This window comes from Narcine bancroftii, chromosome 4, assembly GCF_036971445.1.
Source record: "Narcine bancroftii isolate sNarBan1 chromosome 4, sNarBan1.hap1, whole genome shotgun sequence".
Lineage (NCBI taxonomy): Eukaryota > Metazoa > Chordata > Chondrichthyes > Torpediniformes > Narcinidae > Narcine > Narcine bancroftii.
In genome coordinates, this window is record NC_091472.1 from 296,123,571 (window position 1) to 296,136,108 (window position 12,538).

At 43.9% G+C, this 12,538-nt stretch overlaps 1 protein-coding gene and 1 long non-coding RNA gene across 2 annotated transcripts in view; one reads left to right on the forward strand and one right to left on the reverse strand.

Annotated features, from left to right (window-relative positions):
* The window catches only part of kcnj3a (potassium inwardly rectifying channel subfamily J member 3a), a 211,922-nt gene that overhangs the window by 60,101 nt on the left and 139,283 nt on the right, over positions 1–12,538 (reverse strand). The gene's annotated exons all lie outside the window — the stretch shown is intronic.
* Positions 6,615–10,912, forward strand: LOC138762124 (uncharacterized). Its single transcript, XR_011356761.1, has 3 exons — positions 6,615–6,953; positions 10,331–10,517; positions 10,651–10,912. It is a non-coding gene; the product is annotated as an uncharacterized lncRNA (long non-coding RNA).

Sequence of the window (12,538 nt, forward strand, 5' to 3'; positions counted from 1 at the left end):
TCCTGAACTCTAGTCTTTTGACAGTTTATCTATTACCTATCTACAGGCAATATATCAATAAAATTGAATGAGTGCAGAGAAGATTTACTCAGATGTTGCCAGGACCTTTAGGAACTGTTACAGGGAAAGGTTCATCAGGTTAGGAGTTTATTCCAGGAGTGTGGATAAATTAAATGCACAAATGCTTTCTCCACTGAGGTTAAGTGAGATATAAACCAGAGGATATGGGTTAACGGTGAAAGAGGATAAGTTTAGAGGGAACAATGGGGGGAATTTAAACAGAGAGCGATGGGAACATGGACCAATCTGTTAGTTGAAGTGGTGAATGCTGGCTCAATTTAAACATTTAAGAAAAATTTGGACAGGTGCATGGATGGGAGGAATATGGACTGGGTGCAGGTCAGTTGGAAGAGGCAGAATAATAATTTGACACAGACTAGATGCACTGAAGGGCCTGTTTTCTGTGTTGTAATGTTCTGTACTTCTATGCTTCTGAATGATTGTTGAAACAATACCTTAAACATGGCACCAATGTGACTGCTATGGTATGTAGACATATACAACCTGGAAGAACATCTAAGCATGAAAGTATTACTATCAATTATGTCTCTTCTTGGCAGGATTGGTGAATCAATTTGCTTATATCTCTCAATGCTGAGGGATAATCTAAAATGAAGAACCATTTCTTGAGATCTGTTAATAGTAGAAAACATACAGAACTCCAAAATCCACTGAAAATCCACTGTGTAGCTCAAGATCGTCATAAAATTCAAAATCTAACATTTTTTCTGTACCTCCTTGTGATAGTTGATACATCCCCTCATTTAAGTGGAGGCCCATTGTTGTAAGAGCTGTTTTCTCATCAATAGAAATCTTCAGAACCATGGAACAAAATTGGAAGAATACCCATGGTCGGCTGCACAACACAAAAATACTGCTCTCGCACGCATACACCTGCATCACCCGCATACAAAAACACCCTCCACCCCCACCTCCCCAACCGCACACACACATGTAAAGTATTGCTCTCTATATGACGCCCACGGGGGGCCACGGGCAGAAATCCTTCGTGGTGGGGGGCTGAAGGTGTATCTGCTGACATGGAAATTGAATGGATTAAATATTCTGGGGGGAAAGAAAGGACTTCACTGCTAAGCTTTGCTATATAGTTGTCAACCAATGTGAGATTTTCTTCAGGGTTGAAAGCATTTGGTGACAGCATAAAATTACTTAGATAAATTAGGAAAATTAACAATATTTTCAGGGCATTCCTTGCTTCAACATGGTTGTGTTTGATTGACGTGGAACCAGCTTTGGTTATGAATTGCCTTCCACGTACTTCTCCCCTTTTGTTCTATTGCTTTCACTTCCAGGAAATAAGCGTGCAGGCTGAAAAGGTTTGCTCCGCATTTCTCACATCCGCAATTGTAGTAATTTTCCTTTGAGTTTTCATGATGAGGTAGTAAATGTCTGTCTCCTACTGCTGGCTTGAAGAAAGTATGTGTTGCTCATTATTTTCTATAAAATTTAAGCCAACTTTTGAGCTCACCCTTTGTCAGAAATGCTTTCATTTTGTAACAGGTAAAATTATTTCTGAAAGTAACAGAGCTATGAGATCCTCGGCAAAAGTGTTAGCAGCGTTCAGCAAAATACTTAGCACATGGTGTAATGGGCTGCACTGATCCACCAGCGGATGGGGTCACGGAAGTGCTGACATCACAATGGTCCCAGTAGGAGGGGCCGAAAAGGATCAAGGGAGTGGTGCTAATAAGCTCTCAGAGAGTTCCAGTGAAGTCAGTCGGTTGGTTCAATTCACTCATAGCTTCTGTGTGTTTTTTTTTCTTCCATTCGCTGCACAGCCCATTGATCACAGAGATGACCCCAAGGGTCAAAAACAGCATTTTGAACCCCACGAAGAAAGACACGAATACACAGAATGCAGATTCACTGAAGCTGCTGACCTTTTAGGCCATACAGCCACTAGTCTGGTTCGAACAAGCTGAGCCCGTTTCAGGCAGATCAGCGCAGACTCCACAATACATTACTACATGGTCAGTTCGCTCGATCAGGACACTGCCAAATGAATCATCGACTTCTTATATCAGCTGCCAGGTGCCGACAGGTATGACGCAATTAAAGCACTCCTTATCTGCAAGTTTGGACTTTCCCGCTGCAAATGAGCAGCCTGGCTGCTCCATATGAATGGGTAACTGCACGCCGTCCACCCTTAATGGCGTTAATGGACGGCCACAGGCCCTGCTTACTGTTCAAGCAGATATTTCTCGGACAGATGCCAAAAGACATACGCCTACTCCTTGAGGACGATGACTTCAACGACCCACGCAGGTTAGCAGCTCAGGTGGATGTCCTGAGTCATGCCAAGCAATATGGTGGGGCATCCGTTGACCCAGTTGCTGCATCACGCCCAGCGACTCAACTCTTTCCCACTCCACCAAGGAGGCCTGCAACAGCCACAACAGGTGGAGATTCAAACTTGGAGCAATGATGTTTCTACCATCAAAAAATGGGGTTCCGAAGCCTGCTGCTGCTGCCCATCTTGCTCCCATCCAGGAAATGTCATGGCTGGCCGTTGCTGATGGCTAAGATGGTCAGCCACCACGACAGCCTACTTTATCTATAGGACCAGCACTCAGGGCGGCATTTCCTCATGGACACAGCGATTTTCCCCCCTCAAACTGATACACCCACCCCAGGAAGTCGGGATTGTCCTTCACCGCCGGCAACAATAGCAGCATACGCACGTACGGGGTGCAGACCATCCCACTCAAATTCGGCTCTTGCCATTTTATCTGGACTTTTACTTTGGCTGACGTGTCTCATCCCCTACTGGGTGCAAACTTCCTTCAAGCCCACTGCCTCCTGGTAGACCTGAAAGGTCACTGTCTGGTCAATTCCAGGACCTTCCAAACCTTCACTCTTCGATAAGCCAAGTTCCCAGCCCCCCCACCTCAACTCGGTAACCTCATCAGGCAGCGAGTTTGTCAGAAACCTTGTAGTTCTCCACTGTGGTCCCAAAATGTGGCATCCAGAACCACATCCCCATGCACGACAGCCACTACACACTCGGGTATGCAAATTTCCTCCCGACAAGCTGCACCTCACCAAGGAAGAATTCAGGAAGATGGAAGAGATGGGAATCATTCGGCGCTCGGACAGCCCATAGGCCTCTCCTCTAAACATGGTGCTGAAGTCTTCTGGGGTATGAAAATCATGTGAGGACTACAACTGGCTCAATTATGCCATGACAGCCGACCGGAACCCAATTCCACACATCCAGGACTTAACAGTCAATCTACATGGAGAGAGGATCTTCTCAAAAGTCATCCTGGTCTGGGGATACCACCAGATCCCCATGCACCCCAATGACATCCCCAAGGCAGCCCTCATTACTCTGCTCAGCCATTTCCACAAGCCATTCAGCCTCAAAAATGCAGCTCAGACTTTCCAAACACTCATGGACTTGGTGGGGCATGGCCTGGATTTTGTTTTTATCTACCTAGACAACATACTCATCACCAGTCATTCACGACAGGGGCACCTAACACACCTGGAGCTGCTCTGTCAGTAACTGAGTGACTACAGCCTAGCCATCAACCCAGAAAAATGTCACTTCAGACTGATGACCATCGATTTCCTTGGGCACCTCATCAATCGATATGGGGTGATCCCTCTTCCGTCGAAGGTTGGGGCCATTCATAAGTTCACCAAGCCAACTACAGTCAAAGGTTTGCAGGAGTTCATTGGAATGGTCAATTTCTACCATCAGTTCCTGCCATCAGCTGTCAGGATCATGCAACCTCTTTTCAAGTTGTTGTATAGTCAGACCAAAGAACTCACCTGGGACACAGATTCAAAGATGCTCTGGCCAAAGCCATCCTTCTAGTGCATCCACACGTCGATGTGCCCACCGCCCTCACATTCGACACATCCAACAAGGCCATTAGTAGTGTCCTGGAGTAGCTGGTTGATGGACATTGGAGACCACTCGCTTTCTTCAGCAGACACCTGCTCTCCCCAGATGCCATTTCTGCTATTTCCTTGAAGGCCAGGATTTCACAATTTTCATCGATCATTTTTTGCCTTTGCCAAGGTGTCAGACCTGTGGTCAGCAAGGCAGCAGCATCACCTCTCTTATATCTCATAGTACACGATGGCTATCAAGCACATTTCCAGCAAGAACAACCTCGTAGCTGATGCTGTGTCCTGTATGTCCGTCCTGTTTGTGCACTCCCTGTCCCACAGAATCGACTATATAACGCTCGCAGCGGCCCAGCAGCAGAATGGCAAGATACCAGCCTACCGCACTGCTATCTCAGGGTTACTGCAGGAAGACATGTGTTTCAGGCATCTGAAGCCTCACTTCTCTGTGACATCCACCAGCTGACCTAGGCCCTTCATTTTTTCCACGTGGAGGTGTCGCGTCTTCAACGTGCTACTTGGGTTGGCTCACCCATCCAGCTGGGCAACTCAACTGGTTACAGACAGATTCATGTGGCATGGCCTGTGTAAAGAGGTCAGCCAATGGACCATAACTTGCCTGCACTGTCAGATATCCAAGGTGCAGAGGGACGTGAAAGACCCTCTTCAGTCCTTCCTACATAAACAAAAATGATTTGACCACATCCATATGGAAATCATTGGGGTGCTGCCAGTTTCTAGTAGCGTCACGTACCTGTTCACAATGGTGGACAGGCTTCACTAGATGGCCCGAAGCACTACTAATGGCCTTGTTGGATGTGTCAAACATGAAGGCGGTGGGCACATTGACGTGTGGATGCACTAGAAGGGCTGTCCCCGGACGCCATTTCTGCTATTTCCTTGAAGGCCGGGATTTCACAGATTTCGTCGATCATTTTTTTGCCTTTGCCAAGTTGTCAGACCCGTGGTCGGCAAGGCAGCAGCGTCACCTCTCTTATATCTCAGAGTATACGATGGCTATCAAGCATCCGGCCTATGGGCAGCGTTGGCACAGCTCCTACCACCCACAGTCTAACAACCTTGTGGAAAGGTTCCATCGGCATTTGAAGATGGCCCTTATGGCATGGCTCCAAGGCCCAGATTGGGTAGACAAGGTGCCTTGGGTATTACTTGGCATCTGCATAGCGCTGAAGGAGGATTTAGCCACATCCTTCACTAAGCTTGTGTAATGGTATGGATTGTATATGCTAATTAGCTCAGGCTGGCCCACCACTTGATGACACTCTTATCTGGACTCCTCCCCTGGGACCCAGGCCATAAAGGTCGGATCACCTTTCTCTTCCCTGCACTTCCATAATTTTGATCTGGGCCAGCTCAAGTCTTCTGTGCAATAAAGCATATCATTCCCCTCAAGCCTTTGTCATTGCAATTATTGGGGCTACTGATAGTGCCCAACAATTTATTGCACAAAAATTTTAACGTCTCTGGTAGTGGAGAAGGTGCTGCGCCCCAATCGGCTAGAAGTGGATCCCCAAGTCCCAGGAGCTCGGAGCTCTTCGAGCAGTGGGTCAACTGCTTTAACAACTTCCTGGAGACCGCTGTTGGAGTGGTCAATTCAGACGAAAAGAGGCTAAAGGTCCTTCAGGCAAGAGTCAGCCAGAGGGCTTTCCAGACCATCAGAAGCTGCATGACCTACACAGAGGTGAAGGCTGAGCTACAGGCACTATACAAGCCAAAGATCAATGAGGTCTACTCCCGTTACCTCCTGGCGTCCAGAAAGCAGCAGCCTAGTGAGTCGGTGGAAGAGTTTGTCTGAACCCTGATCACACTGGAAAAAGACTGTTTGGGGAACCGCACTGTATTGTGCCAGGGACCAATGCATGGAAGACCTGGCCCAGGATGCTTGCGTGTTGGGGTTGAGGTCAGATTATATCCGGCAACATCTCCTCAAGGAGGATCAACTTCCACTGAAACAGGTGATCCAACTGGCCAGAAACTTAGACTTGGCCCAGCGGCACGCGGAGTCGATCACGGGCAGAAATGGGTCTACCCAGTATGCGCCAACACCGGGATCATCAAGGTGCAACTTCTGCGGGCAGGCAAGACACTCGCAATGTCTCTGCCCCCCAAAGGGAGCTATCTGCTCGGGCTGCGGGAAATAGGGCCATTATCAACGTGTCTGCAGGTCCAGAGCCCCGTCTCAGAGCAGTGCAGCGTGTATGGCCGAGGAGCATCCTGTGCCGGTTGTGTGCATGGTAAGGTGAGTGCTCCCGCCGCCATCCTCTGCGCAGCAGCAACCCTCACCAGTGACATCACTTCTGCCCCCGATGATGTCACTTATGCTTTCTTCACCAGCGTTGGCAGCATGGTCAACATGGAGGCCACCATCTTGGGCTTCGGGACTCCCTACCGTCAACAAAGATGATGCACCCATCCTGGCATTGATCACCTTGGACCAAGCCAGCCCTCACCCAATTACGAACTTCATGATGCAGATCGAAGTGAATGGACACAAATCAAACTGCCTCTTCGATAGTGGCAGTACTGAAAGTTTTATCCATCCCAAGGTGGCCCGACCTTTATGGCCTGGGTCCCAGGGGAGGAGTCCAGGTAAGAGTGTCATCAGGGGGTGGGCCAGCCCGAGCCAATTAGCATATACATACCATTACAGCTTGTCTATGGGGCCCTTCTGATGGTCCTGGGAGAGCATGTGCCAGTGGCTTGAAACAAGGTGGGGACCTTGTGCCAACCTCACGCCACAGTCCAGCTCCATCCTACATCCTGAAGGATCTCAAAGACTGCAAATACATCTTCATAAGAAGAGGCATGCACCGGACTCCCCTTCAGTGCCCATACAAGAGTCCATTCAAGGTGTTATGACACAAAGGGACTAAGTGCCTTTTGGACATTGGGAGTAGGCAGGAAACATTCACGATCGACCGCTTCAAACCAGCACACCATGACCTCAACCAAACAGTAACTTCCAGTCCTGTGGCATTGAGGACCTTCCATACGTATGTTTTCGAAATGTGGACTTGGCACCACCGGTTCTGGGGGGGATGGGGTGAGGGGTCATGTAGGGGGCTGCTCTGATCCCCAACTGAAGAGGGTCACAGAGGTGCAGGCTCACACTGGGCTGACATCACAATGGTCATGGTGGGAGAGGAAAAAAGGATCTCGGGAGTGGGGCTGATAAGCTCTCAGAGAGTTCTAGTATAATCAGTTGGTTGGTTCAACTCACTCACAGCTTCTGTCTGTTCTTTTCTTTCATTCGTTGTATGACACACCAACCACAGTGGTTTCATTATATCTCTGTAAAGTCTTCTCTGCCCATGTTTTTGATTTGTTTAAATACTTTTTCAAATGAAAGGATGAGGCCAAGCAGCTGAAACGACATTTAGAGGCCATTAAATTTAATATGTCAATGAGAAACTAACTGACTTAAGTTTACTTTTTATGTTTTGGTAATTATAAACTGATTTTTGACATCAATTTTAAAAATGTTAGATATAAAATAAATAAAATTGAAAGAGTAAAGTTGGTGTGACGGGCCCAGAGGACCCCAAAACCCAGCAGCAATAGGTATGCCCCATGACAAAAGGTTACTTAAACAAAAGTTGCTTTTAATTTTCTTTCAACATGAAAATAGAATCATACTTTAACTTATCTCTATTGGCTCACTTAACCCCCTTCTAATTCTAAGCGCATGTGTGTGTAATGTGTGTGTAAGTTTAGCAAAGTTCTTTGGTTCACAGTCCAATCTCACTGGTTGCTGGCAATGCTTATATTATGTAGAGAAGTTAACATCAATAAAGTTCCCCAGGCTTTGGTGCTTAACAGGTAAATGGTTACCTCTCAGAAGGGTTCTTGTTGGTCTTCAGAGAGAGAGTTTTTCTTGTTCCAGGACATCCACAACTGATTCCTTTTTAATCAGCCACTTCAGTGTCTTGCTAACGAAACGTGCCCCCTTCAAGGTTCTCCAGATGATAACCTCTTTCTTTCAGGTCATCACAGAGTTCCTTTCTGTTTCTCCTATTCCAAGGGAAACACCAGACTGCCAGTCCTCTCCTTTGACCAGGTCGTCTTCCAAAGCTTGCCAGCTTGTCCCTCTGGAACCGATGTCTGTGTCTCTCTTCTCTGTCTCTCACTCCCTCCTCTCTGAGAGCAAAGCCTGTTTATTTTGCACTCTGCCTGCAAAGATCACATGACCTTCCAGACAGTAAATTCTGTTTTCCAGACAAAGCTGCCACTCTATGTTGTTACATTTGTTGCCTTTTGCAAATAACAGTCCATCATGGAACTCTGAGCACTATTGCAAAAGCTCCTGCAAAAGATTCTGTGCTTTAAAGTGTTTGTGTGTGATCTGCTCCAACAAACCTTTCCCAATTTATCTCCAAACACCTCTATATACTCTGTCACAAAATGTAACAAGAAGAAAGGTGAATCCTTGGATTACTTAAAAACCCTTTGAGATAATTTTGAGAAGGCTCCAACAGATAATTACTAAATGGCACAGGAATTAGAAAAGGGTTTTCTTGCATCATACAAGATTTTATTGCTAGAAGTGGAAGTATTAATAATATCACTGAGTTACTTATTTTGCATTCAGTGTCCATAAAATTATCAGATGCCAAAACGTAAATGTCAAAGAAACTGTTCAGGAAGTCCCTTTGAGTAACTCCACAGTTTCTAGAAGAATTCATGAGATGGCAAGGAGATTAAAAACAGTTAGTCATATAATTACAATCTAAAGAAATTCTCTTTACAATTGAAAAAAAAACACTCTGCAAGAGAACGATGCTCTTGTCATGGCTTATGCCAGATTCTGGAATGGAAACAAGCGGATGGAAGAGATACTGTTTGCCAGAAGAATTAAAACAGAAGCAAAGGGAATTACTATTTTCAAAGAAGTTAAGAATGACATAAATGTGAACAGTATTCTATTTGAGAACATAGTTGCCTGTCCAACTGAAAGTGTGCTGCTTCAATAGTTGGATGACACAAAGAGTTTATCACACACCTGAAAAATGTTGTACCTTCAGTCTTTACTGTTCATTGTATCATTCTTTGGGAGCACTTAGTGGCTAAAATCTTCGGAGGATGTTTATATGTTTCATTTTCAATTGTCATGAAGACTAAATGTTATAAAATCACCCTCTTCAACACGGTCTATTCTGGCAGCTGTGTGAAGAAAATGACAAACGTTTCCAGGCACTAATGCTGCATAGGTGAGGTTTGCTGTCCACAGGAAATGATCTTCACCATTTTATTAAAAACTGGGGCACAATTGTTTTCTTTCTTTTTCATTACGAGCTTGGAGAAAAAAACTTGTGGATGCCAAAGCAGACAAACTCAATTTATTAAACAGGACCTTACCGAGTGAACACAATAACCTCATTGATAGCAAGGAAGCCATTTGTTTCTTTCCGTAAAAAGCTCAAAGTCCATTGGACAATATCGGATGCCAGAATTTTTTTTTTAGCATTTCCAAATCTAATCATGAATCCAGAGGCACTGAAAGATAATGACATTACTTTTGATGTGAAACACCTCAAGCAAATACACAGAGATCTGCAGGAAAGATTTATTGAGATGTATTAGATATTATATCCATTTGAAGAACCCACCCATGTTGATGGAGAAATCCAAGAGAAGTTGATTGATCTTCAGAGTGATATATTTGCTCGCCATAGGTTCAATCAATTTTTAAAGGATTTTTGGGTAAAGAGTAATCCGCCAAATAGGAGTCCAAAACTAGGGGAAAAGGCAGAAATATGTTTCATTGTCTTTCCCTCAACATAATTCGATGAAAGTGATTGAACAACGTAGTTTCCTTGATGAAATCTAGAGATAGAGGTGACCTTCAACAATCACTATCCAATTTGGAGCTTGACATAAAAAAAAACTTGAACAGGAAAATCAAGCTCAAGGATCTCACTAAAATTTTTATTTTATGAATTTTTTAAAATGTCTTTTCATATCCTCAAGTTTATGCCTAAGTTTCCCCAATGACTCATTGTATGTAAACCATTGCACTCTTAGAATCTATTTTTTAATTTTTTTGTAATGTATCTATGATTTCTTATTTTCCTACATGTTCAATAAGAATAATTTTCTATTAATTTATTTGTTCTGGAATCACAAGCACAGTTGTCATACTCACAGTAAGGGCCTTGTTTCTTTTCCACCAAGTAAAATAAATAATTTTTTTTAATGTGATCGGTAGGAGTGAAGTACAGACTAAACCAACTAAACACGTGCTCTTCAGGGAAGGGGTCCATAAACAATGAGCAGAGTCCTAAGGGGAAATAGCCAAAAATGTTTGAGAATGGCTTCTCTACACTACCTTAGCACCCCATAATTGACATATTTACATCGCTATTTCTTACAGAGAGAGTCGTCAATAGTAGGAAAATGAAAAGGTTATTCCATGTGCTTCACCCCCTCCAATTTGGCTAGCGTAGCAAGGAACGGAGTAGGCAACTTCAGCAGATCCTCATGAGCAGAACATCTCAATTAGGATGGATGATAGAGCCTGAAACCCCTTCACAAGCAGAGACAATTAAAAAAAAAATCAGGTATGCTCACTATCAATGTGTCACCTCCCTTACGGTATTGCTTTTGATTTAATCTGTGGGAGACGTGTCCTTTTCTATCTCTGCAGCTGAATTCGGGTATCTACAAGTGAATCGTTCTTCTGATTTATCTTAGCAGAGTACCAGGAGAAGATCCCAGAAACACCATCTCCATGCCAGAGAGGTGACAGGAAGAGGGAATTGGGGAGCATCAGTGGGAAGCTCACAATGCCTGCATCTCAACACTGTAGCATTCCTACATACTTCTCACAAACACATTCTTCCTTAATTCCCAGCGTACATGAGGCACTCAAAAAAGAATGCAATGTTGAACAAATGTTTCATATTGCCATGTGATTTGCTTCACATTTCCACACCTGTCCCTCAGAGGTGAACATGCTAACAAATGTTAATCAAATAGATTGGGGGAGGTGGGTGGGGAGCTGTCAAATACAAACAATTATGGCTTCTCTACGAATATCTCTTAATGAGGGTTTTTGCAGTGAGGATAGAATTTTTAAGGGAATGGAATAATTTATATCAAGTCCTAATCATGGATTATTTCAAATGTGTTTGGGTGGTATGACATGTATTTCCGGTCTCTCCAGGTAAGCATACCAGAATGTAATAATCTCAGCAGTTGCCACACTATTGCCTGACGGTCATCCCACTGATAGATTTAGAAAACCTGAACCCTGTGTCACTAAATTCTGTGGAGTTGGCTCCTTGAAGATGTGCACCTGAGGCTCGTGCACCACCATAAGTGGACAGCCACATCCATAACAACAATTTTGGACATGCTGCGTTACTGTGGAGGCTCAGGGTTGGAATGAATATCTTATCAGCTAAATGCTGCAAAAAGCAACCTTATTAATTTTAGCTCGCTGTGTGGAAGATATTTGATAATTGAGAAGCCAGTTCTACGACTGCTTTGCTCTCCCGATGTCAGTGTAAGTGACATTGCTATTATTGGGTATCCTGGAAAATCTGCGTCCTAATATGCATGGTGACTGGCGGAATGATGGACTAATATTGATCATAAATGTAAGTCCGGCCTGCTGTGTGGATCATGACTGAAAATCAAGTGGGCTAATTTGGATTGTGGATGAGGTCTGGCACACGGAAGTGGATCATTAAATTCAGGTGCACTTGTCAGGTGCATTAACGTAAATAATGACAAAATACTGGCAGTCATACACGCTAATGCAGATTGTGAATAGAGAGCAGCTGTGTGAATGAAAATGAAATGTGATTGGAAGCATCTGATACAATTTCATGATTTCATCCAGAAAATAAGTGTGTGGACAGTCTCTCCAGGGCAAAAAAAAAGGTTGCGCCACACTAAAGAAAACACACCCAAATGATTAAATTTATGGTCTCAAACACATTTACATTTTTTTATCTACTCCTAGTCTTTGATAAATCTTCAAATCTCCAACTGTGCTAAAGGTCTGGGGCTGGGTCTCATTATAACCACCTCGCTAAAGATACCACTGAGTTCATATAAGTGATACGATTCTTACCCTGAAAGGGAACTTTCTGTAAGTGGGTGCCAGGGTCTTACATAACCTAATACAATGACATGAGCAGGACAGAGCAAGCTGGTCCTGACACAGCTGAAAAAGAGTCTGACTGGTAGACATATGCCCTGATTTTGCCTGGTGACAAAACTGTCCATTTCTTAAAGGTTTCAAAATATTCTTCAGATTTGGAAGCATTAAAAATTGTAAAAGATTAAACAAAAAAATAAATAAAAGTACAAAACAGATTAAATCATCCAAAAATATTTAAACACACTTTAACAATTATATTAAAAGAATATAAATAATTTGTGCCCAGAAAATGGTCACTCCTATTTGAAGAGTATCTCTATGTAAGAGAAGAGTTTAAATAGATCTGAAAATATGATGTTTAAATGTGCTTCATAATTATGGTGCTCTGTTAGACCAAACCAGACACACACACAAGGTAAAGACTGAACAACAGGCTTTAATCCAGAAAAACCTCCACAGAACCAGACTGTC